The sequence below is a fragment of the Haliaeetus albicilla genome, chromosome 11 (genome assembly GCF_947461875.1).
Source record: "Haliaeetus albicilla chromosome 11, bHalAlb1.1, whole genome shotgun sequence".
Taxonomy (NCBI): domain Eukaryota; kingdom Metazoa; phylum Chordata; class Aves; order Accipitriformes; family Accipitridae; genus Haliaeetus; species Haliaeetus albicilla.
In genome coordinates this window covers 22,648,571-22,657,744 of record NC_091493.1, presented here as the reverse complement: position 1 = coordinate 22,657,744, position 9,174 = coordinate 22,648,571, and the positions used below count along the sequence as shown (strand labels likewise).

Below are 9,174 nucleotides of genomic sequence, written 5' to 3'. Positions count from 1 at the left end.
GATATATCTGACTTCTTCCTGAATAATTATCTTTTAAGAAATGTTTCCCCTTTGTACTTTTCCTGCACTTATTTGCCTTAAAAAGTATTTTTTTTCCAACATTCTTCACAAAGATCTTCACCTCTACGTTATCTCTCATAGGGTCACACTCACTGGAGTCCCTGAGGCACATAGTAAGGCAGTAGGGAATCCTGTAGTTACAAAACACTTTTCATATATAAATAAGAGATATTAAAGCAAACAGCTGCACCAGGTCCCTGTATAAATTATTACAATTCTTTAAACTCCATCTACTGAAAATAAATCTGGAAGCGTTTTTCTTAAGACTGGCTTCAGCCCCTGGCTTTGTTGGCCAGTGCTGGTAGTGTCAGCAAGACATCACTTTCCTTTTCAATCTGAGTGATGCAATAGGCTCATCCCGGTCTTCCACCCCACACTGCTCCACCTGACCGCTCTAGAAAAAGAAAAGTGGCAGAGGAAAGCTCTTGCAGAGCTTCCTGTGGACCCTCTGTCCAGCAGAAGAGGTAATAAGCAGATGTGTGTAGATTGTCCCCGTGCCGCAGAGCCTGGATGGAAGTGAGCAGGGTGCCTGCTCTGGCAGGGTGTGGAGGAGAAGCCGGGCGAGGATGGCCGTGCTCCCTCCAAGGGGCTGAGCTGGCAGCGGGGGAACAAGGGAACTGGCTGTGCTTATAGCAGAGCCTCCCACATTTTCAGTTGATATTGCAGAATTTACTGTTATTGAGTATAAAAGTGTCTGGTTTGCTGGAGAGTGTTGCAGGAGTACAGGCTCCTTCCCAAGACAGTGGTGCCAAGTTATAATGTCATTTGTATTCAGCTAAGTAGTTCTATTTATAATAACCTTTCAGGTGACCCAATCGTATACTTGGTAAAGCACTTCTAAAGAAGGAGATTACTTTCTATCTTTCCAGGGTATGAAGTAGTGTACTATATAAATACTGCAGCTTAACTACTGTCTATTTTGAATGTCAGTTAGGATCAGGTAGTGTTATACGCTCCTGAGTTTTAGCAGTTTTTATTCAGGACTTTTCAAATTTGCATCAAGCTGAAACTTGGCATGTAAGCTGTCAACACAGATGCTGGTATTATTCTAAAAATAGAGTATGTTAAAGCTTTTAAAGGTGTCAAATGGCTTTCTTATGCAGTGGTTGCAGATGCTTTAGCGTTCTGGCTCTTTCATCTATACAGAAGCTTACTGTATCACCTCCCTCCCTCCTCCATTCTGCAACATTACAGTCCTGAACAGTGAGGAATAAGACAACAAGTAATCACACTGGAGTAATAATCCAAGGATAGTGTGCCCTGGTAAGAGGCGCAAGTAACAGTCATTTTTGGTGAAACGGAACTATCCTCATGGAGTCACCATAAAGAAAAAAATTGACACCTGAAGTGAACACGTTACCCAAAATGATGACATATTGCTTGACAGCACAGTGAAAGGAAAGACAAAATCCTCAGCACTGTGGAGGTTCCCTAACACTCCCATTTAGACAACCTCCTCCCAGGGGTTACTGCAATCTCCTCCTCCTCTGCAGTGATTGCTGCAGAGGACTGCTCTACATCCACCGTGATATTTATTGAGTATGTGTCTTAAATTCTAAGGCATCACAATTCAGAAAACTTATAATACTAAAGATCACTTATGTTCAGTGATCTGCAATGCTGTTTGAATGGTAAAAAACTGCCCCTCATAGAATAAACCAACCCAAATGTATGTCCACAGGTGAACCCATTTGCTTCATTTTGCACAGGCAAAGAAATGCCCTCTGCCATATCCTGAAGTTAATAAACCTGAGTTCTGGTAGACTAGAAAATAAAACCAGGAGATTATAAAATACAGAACCTTTCTTGCAGAATGTCCTGCCAACAGCTCCAGGAGAGGGCAGATCGATGTAAACGTGACATACACCCTGTTCTCTTTCTTTTGTAAGTACCCTGAAAGGCAGGATGGGAGAGGTAACAAAGCTAGGGAGATCCTGCCTAGTCAGAGATGTGTCTCCAGCACAAGTTTCCATTTGTAACAAATGGAGGCAAAATACACATAATTATTTGCAAGCATGTTTAAATACAAATAGTCTCTCATATTATGATATGTAGGTTTTTGTTAATTTTCTAAGTTTTAATAATACTTGTAGGATGCAAAGATCGTGATCAGGTTTCAACTGAACTTACTCATTTAATATGATCTTCAAATTCATAGCTATATTTTTTCCAGTGAGGAATTTACTCCTGGTAGAAGCACTTGTGCCAATACAAGTTAATGTGCATGACTACTTCTTTATTCTTGGGGAGGCATGCTCTGTCTGTTTATAAAACAAAGAGAATTTGCCACAATGGTTACAGACAAATATTTAGAAAAGTTTCGATCCTTTCATTCCACTGAATCCAACTCGACCCAAATATGAATAAAGACCAGTCACAAGATTCTAAGCTTGAAGCATATGTTCCTACGTAATACATATTCAATACTCAACCTTTTTTTTTTTCTCTGAGGAATTGTAGAATTTCAACACTCATTGGCTATACCTCTTTTTAGAGGTTTTCATCAGTAATTTCTCCTCTAAAATTTACTCCATGTAGTGTTCAGCTATATCAAAATAATAGATAATGATGCCATATCAAGCTCTATTTAGTAGCAAAGATTTAACAACACGCACCTACAGTACTCATGACATGCAAACATTTTAGTCCTTCCCATCAGAATGAAGCAATGTGAAGAACCTGAGCTAATTTCTTTGGGTTTCAGACAGCTGTGGATGAGAACTAATTTATGGTCAGGTTTTGAAATCATGCCAGCAGGAGCTTGCTTTTCAAACAGATGCTCCAGTATACTGTTAGGAAGGTCACATATCTCACGTCATCGTTTGATGGGAACCTGGTCAGAAGGCTCTTCCCCTCCTGCTACAGCTGTCCTTGCAAAATAGCAAACGTTTTCTGGTCATTGGGTGGTCTGTGAATTATTTCTTTAAAAGCTTATTTACAGAAAACTCAGGGATCCATTTTCTTAACTCTACAAACCTGGAGGCTGAACTAAATCATGTTTGTTTAGAAAACCCAACCCTCGGTGTGGTAAAAATCTGAATCTTTTTTAATAATTTCAAAATGTTAAATTCATTTTACAAATAAAAAAGTTTAAAAACCCAGACCCACAAGGGATTCTTCTTTATCAATCCTTTGCTTTTGAAAAGGTACATGAAAATTTAGAGATTGCTTTTTTTCCTGATGTGCATAAAAATGAGACAGCCCAGAAAGATGCAGGCAGAAGAATCCATATTTGTGTCAGTGTCTGCCTAGATCACCTCTTGGAGCCGGGTGAACGCAAGGATCTTCTCATCACGCATCATCCACTGCTGCTGCGTGGGCATAAACTGGTGTTTCTGTAGCGCTGTACCATCCTTTGAAAGAGGTTTTGGGAAGCCGAGGCGCAGGTTGAGAAGGAGCACAGCATGGCCATGGTGCCCAGCACTCTCACTCAGGGGTCGGCACGGCTCTCCGGGACACTGGCTTCACTCCAGGGCTCTGAGCGTGTCACCTGCGTGTGCTCCAGGTGGTGTGTGGCGGCAGCAGCTCCACGCCTCTCCCAGAGCCGAGCCGTCGGAGGGAAGGGGCCGGAGGAGCACACCTTGGCCAGAAGCTTTTTGTGTCTCCTCAGCCTCCACGAACCCCAGGCTGCATTGTAACATTTCCCCTCAGGAAACATCACGGTTGATGTCAGAGCTTTCTAGCTCCCAAGAGTTTCTTCTGTAGTTGTCTCCTAGTGAGACAAATAGAAGCTGGATTTTTTTGGTAGGTTACTCATGCTGTTGGTAGTCAGCAGTGGCTGTAGTTTCGTGAATGCTTTCAGGTAGCATAAACCAGTTCTGGTGTTGAAAGCAGCTGTCCACCCTTCCCCACCCTCCAGCTACTTGCTGTCATCCCACCAGTCCCCCGCCCTGGTGTTTGCAGGAGGAGTGTTTTGTGTGGTTACATGGAGAGCTGGTTGTGCTTAAACCAGGCAAAAACGAAGAAAGGTTGGTAAATCATTCATGAAAAGATGGGGAGGGTCAGCAGCAGGGCCTGGGCTCAGCGGTGGCTCAGTGCAGTGCCTGAAGGTCAGGCACCAGCTCCAAGGCTGGAACTCACCGCACTGATCTAGGTGCTGTACAGGAAAGGGTGACCGAATCAACCCCTGCGGGAGACTCAAACACAGCACCCCTGGGATTCAGAGCCCAAATTCACTTTCGGTGCCCGGCTAATACAGCCCAGAAGGGGAATGTGCATGTAGGTTATATTTTGCAAGAACTGCCCAAAAAAGGTACAGTGAATATTTTTTGCTTGTGGTGTGATTTGACACATGACATACCACAGCAACCTTCCAGGGCAAAGAATGCGATCCTAGTATGTATCTGATATAATTAAGGATGTATGACTTAAGTACCAGCTCATGGCAGTGGTCTGAAGTGATAGCATTGGACTGAGATACAACATTGTGGTTTTACTTCCCATCTAGGGAATTGCAATATGTGCTAAAAATACTGCTGGGCTCATGGAAATGCAGAGTGTTATCGCATGCAGAGGGGGAGGTGGAATGTCAGTCCCAGGAGAAGTCACCACAGAAGTGGGAGAATGTAGCATTGAACATTTTAAGGTAAGCCTTTTTGTGTTGCCAGCAAGATAAGCTGGGACTGGATTGACATTCTTTATCCCTCTCTCCCCTCTGTCCCTTGCAGGATGAGAAATGATCTGTTTAGAAGTGAGTCATAGGTAAATAAAACATATATAGGTGAGCATACTGAAGATGTTGTTTTCCTCCTTGTGTTTTGTCATGGGAAGACACATGTATTTTTTAGCTGTATTTAAAGTCACTCGTCTCTAGGGAAACATGGGAGGGGATGCTTGACACGCAAGGACTGTGGTGACTCGTCCTCCTCTCCAAACCCACTCTGTGCCCTGGCTCTGCTATCCCAACTCTGGGTGGCACACAATGACTATCATTTAAGAGAGCAGCCAGAAGAGAAGAATTGTTCTGACAACCTTTATAGAAAAAGTACCTATGACCCTGTTTGAAATTGTGGTTACAGACAGCGGTGTCTGCTGCATTATTTAAATTGATACCTTCAGGTTCTACAATCACATAATCAGAAGAGAGGGAGCAGAGAAATTTATACACAGAGTTACTTCTGAAGGACAATAAGGTAATAAACAAAATGTTCTGGATAAATAACAAATTAACCAAAGTGATTAGATTTCAGCCTTAGAGAACTGTAGAGCCAACTCCTGCCCATTTTACCCATCTGAGTAGATTCATTAACAACAATCTGCTTCTTAGTAAATTGCCAGTTATAAAAAAAACAATTAAACTTGTTCGTTTGCTTCTCTATTGTTATGCATTTTAATAATTCTAATCATAACCATTAAAACTTGTGCTTTTATACTCCCGTGTTGCAAAATACTCTTCACGTTACTGTTAAACCATTCAATCTCCTTCTTCTGTCTGAGTGTCACTAAAGCATCCACAGAGGAGGTAGAGGAAAAGTAAATACATCCAGAACAGGTGCGCGAGCAGGGTGATGCAACTGTCTGCTCACTCTGCCCACAGGAGCAATGCGGCACCTCGGGGCCATGCGTGTGGATCTAGAAAGTGGGACTGAGTGAATTCCATGCCAAAGCGTTGACAACATCTGATATGCATAAGAGGGATGCTGCGCGCACAGAACTGCACGTCTTGCTGAACATAATACCATGCAAACAGCAGTGGGGTTAGATTAGCACACAGTAATAATTTATTTGCTATAAAAACAGATGTGCCTTATAATTGCATCTAAAAGGTGTGCTCCCAAAATTAAAAATCCAAAACCTGTATGAAGAGAAAGGTTTTGTAACTTTAATAATTAATTTGGAAAAGTTACTCTCTGTTTTCTTATACTGTAAGTACCAATTTTAGTAAAGTACCGAGTGACATCTATGAATTTTTTTTAATATTTTTTATTTTGTCACATTTTTATGTTTATAATGACTCTATGCTACAAGGCTATGCATATATTGGCTTAGAGCAGCGAATTTTCTTTAAAAGAGTTGTTCGTGTATTTTTTTTTCTTTTATACTATTCATGAAGTACTTAAGGTTATTCAGGAGAATAGCTAGCTAAAAAATCATGATCTTTAATATGCACGTGTACTATACTTATTCTGCGAAAACAAGTTGGCAGAATTTTGTATGAAGTTGTGGGTAATATCTCTTTCCTGAGCGACAGTACATTTAGGAAGTGGCTGGCCGTTTTTTATTCTTCCCACGAGAAGTGACACTCCAGAAGGCTCCCTCTGTGCCCATTCTTCTCAGGGGCGTTACAGAGAGGGTGACTGGCTCAGCAAAGCAACTGCTCTGGAGGGAGAGGTTGCACTTTACTACCCCTATGAAAGGAGAAAAGTGAGCTAAAATGATATTAATTTGGATTTTTATCCACACTTTGAAGAGTCACACTTGAGAAGCTAGCAGAGTTGTGTACAGGCATTATTCATCCCTGTTTCTGGAGCCCCTAAATCTGTTGTGCTGAATGTTGTACAGAACTGGAGTAAAAAGGCAGGCCCAAAGAACGCTGGCAATCTGTGTGTGGTACAATGGACAATAAATGGGTGCTAATGGATGGAAATAAGGAAATAATTCTGTCACAGGCTGCTCAGTGATCTGATGAATTGGTAGGCAGGGAAGGTGAGAGGGCGTAAAAACTTCCTGTTTTCTAGCAAAAGGGCTGTTTCCAAATAGAAGAACTTTGCTTGGTATCTCTTTACAGTGTAGTTGAAGATTGCTCTTGACACTGATGGGTATTTAGTGAGTTGGAAGTATTTAATCTTATACTTCATGCATGTTTGATAAACTGTTGTGGAACCTTCTCGGACGGCCGCAAAGTTGCGATTTCTGGATTAAGGAGGGACGCCTAAACCTCAGGTGTCTGTCCTAAGGCTGAATCTGATCCCACCAGAGTTCACCATTGTACACTGGGGTGGTGCTCTGCAGCCAGAAATCCAGCACCTCTGGCTCTGGTGTAGACTTATCAAGAGAATAAGCCAGAGACCAGGCTGCTGCCAGTGTCCAAGGGTCATGGCAAATGCACCCCAAGCAGAAGAAAGTCTCTTCGGTCTTTGTATTGCAGCAAGGATAACGCAGTCCCAATCCAAACTGGAGCTCTGCAATACGAGTAAGAATATTAATGGTAACAGACTGCTGTACAACTGAAAACACAGGTCAAGGACACAAGACGTCCTTGCCTCAGTACTTTTCCATTTGCTCATGATGCAAATGTCTCCAATGACTATCTGACTGTTCTCTTGGCTTGTTCTAGTCTTGTGGGCGAAGCATTAACTGTGATGAACTCCGGGTTCATGTGAGCTCAGCTCACGTGGTAAGTCAGACTCCCAGCCTGTGAGAGTAACTCCACTGATGGCACTTCCTTAAGCAGAGTTGTAGCACTGTGCCCTTTATTCTCTGCTGTATAAACCTGGGCCCATTTAGTCTAGAGGAATTCTGCTTAAAATTGGTTGGCATAGTGGAATTTCTGCTGAAAGATGGTTGAAAAGGGAGAGAAGTGAGCGATAGGAAGTGAAGCCAAATTATACGTGGTGTGAACCTTGTTTTCCTTTTCAAAGTAAAACTAAATGTATGCGATCTAATTTAAAATTACAAGATGCTTTTGAAATATATATAAAATGTTTCATTTCAGTACGAAGAAATGCTGAAAAACTTTTTTGCTACCAAGCAGACATGTGGATGACATTGGCTGGCAGCCTGTTACAGCACAAGTAGTACAAAGGGAATTTTTTTCAGACATTGCCACAGTACATGGGTTTTTTTTTTTTCAGTTGCTACTATAAAGTCAGTCAACTGAGAAGAATTTCTCATGTTTTGGGTGGTAATAAATCTTCCAGAACAGTGTTAACCAACACCTCGGGCAGTTTTGCTGGTTCATATTACTCTATATCCCACAATACAAATTGCTGAAATGGGAGAAGGGGCTTAGGTAAACATTTCAAACATTTCCTTCCTAGTTTTGGTCAGCATCATATGACTACATGGGAGAAATAGCAAGGGATTCATCAATAATATAAGCAGTAAGCTACATCTCAGGTTTTAAGTTAAAAAAGAAAACAAAACCAAAACAACTCTTCCTTCCCCGCTCCCCCTCCTTATTCCCATCTAACTGTTCAACAGACTTTGTGAGAAGTCTTGGAACAATTTCCCTTTTCAACACTTCTAATTTAAATGACTTACTAGAAATGAATATTTCATGGCATATCAGGACTCTGTTCTTCAAAGCTTCGTCTCTTTAGTGCTAATTATTTCAACAAGACCTATACTAAAGGCAAATCCTGTCACTTCTCTATATCGTCTGCATTAACACTATAGAACTAGCTTCATATGACAGTTAAAGTTCTTGTTTCTGGTATTTCCTCATTTTCACTTTTAGTGTCTCCCACATAAAGAAGTGACACAGTTTGAAGTGACACAGGGTTTGGAAACCCTGCAGTTAACCAGATATGGCCTCATTAGTGAAAAAAACCAAGACTGCTAAAATTTAATCCTTACTTCCCTTTCTTTTCAAGCCAAAGCCACCTTCAATTTCTATACTGGAAATTCCCATAGCAGTATCCATAGACAAAGTAATGTTTAACCCTCCAGGTCGGTTCGAAATAGTATGTATTGCCTCAGCAAGGAAGGAAGGTCTGCTTGGACACCTGCATGTTTGGAGTTAAGAAACGTAGAGAGTTTCCACTAGACCTTACTTCTCTTGTCGTAGTAAAAAAACCCCAAACCAATCAACTCTCCACCTGTATTCCTTTCACAATCTGATGGGTCCAGAGGTAATAAAATAACCCCCCAAACCCAACACTTTTGTCATTTGATCGAATGGAAAGACATGCAGTATAAAGCTGGAAATCTTTTCCATATACCTTGGCCAAGGTCAAGACAACCCTGTGTACAACCTGTCGCTAGGGCATCAGCGTTTCAGACACACTTTCAGAGGCTCTTGCCATAGTTCCTTCATGTACTGCATACACTGAGGGAAACACATGTAGGGCAAAGTCCAGGCTCTTCATCTCACCCTTTGAAGTTGTCTCTTCTTCCTTTACTCATACTCAACCTTCAGCAGCCCATCTCTCATTAGCTGCAATTAGGAAGTCT

At 41.7% G+C, this 9,174-nt stretch overlaps 1 long non-coding RNA gene across 1 annotated transcript; it reads left to right on the top strand.

The window, feature by feature from the left end:
• Nucleotides 1–476: 476 nt before the first annotated feature.
• LOC138687629 (uncharacterized) lies at nt 477–5,949 on the top strand. Its single transcript, XR_011326760.1, has 4 exons — nt 477–576; nt 4,508–4,645; nt 5,119–5,192; nt 5,597–5,949. It is a non-coding gene; the product is annotated as an uncharacterized lncRNA (long non-coding RNA).
• Nucleotides 5,950–9,174: the final 3,225 nt, after the last annotated feature.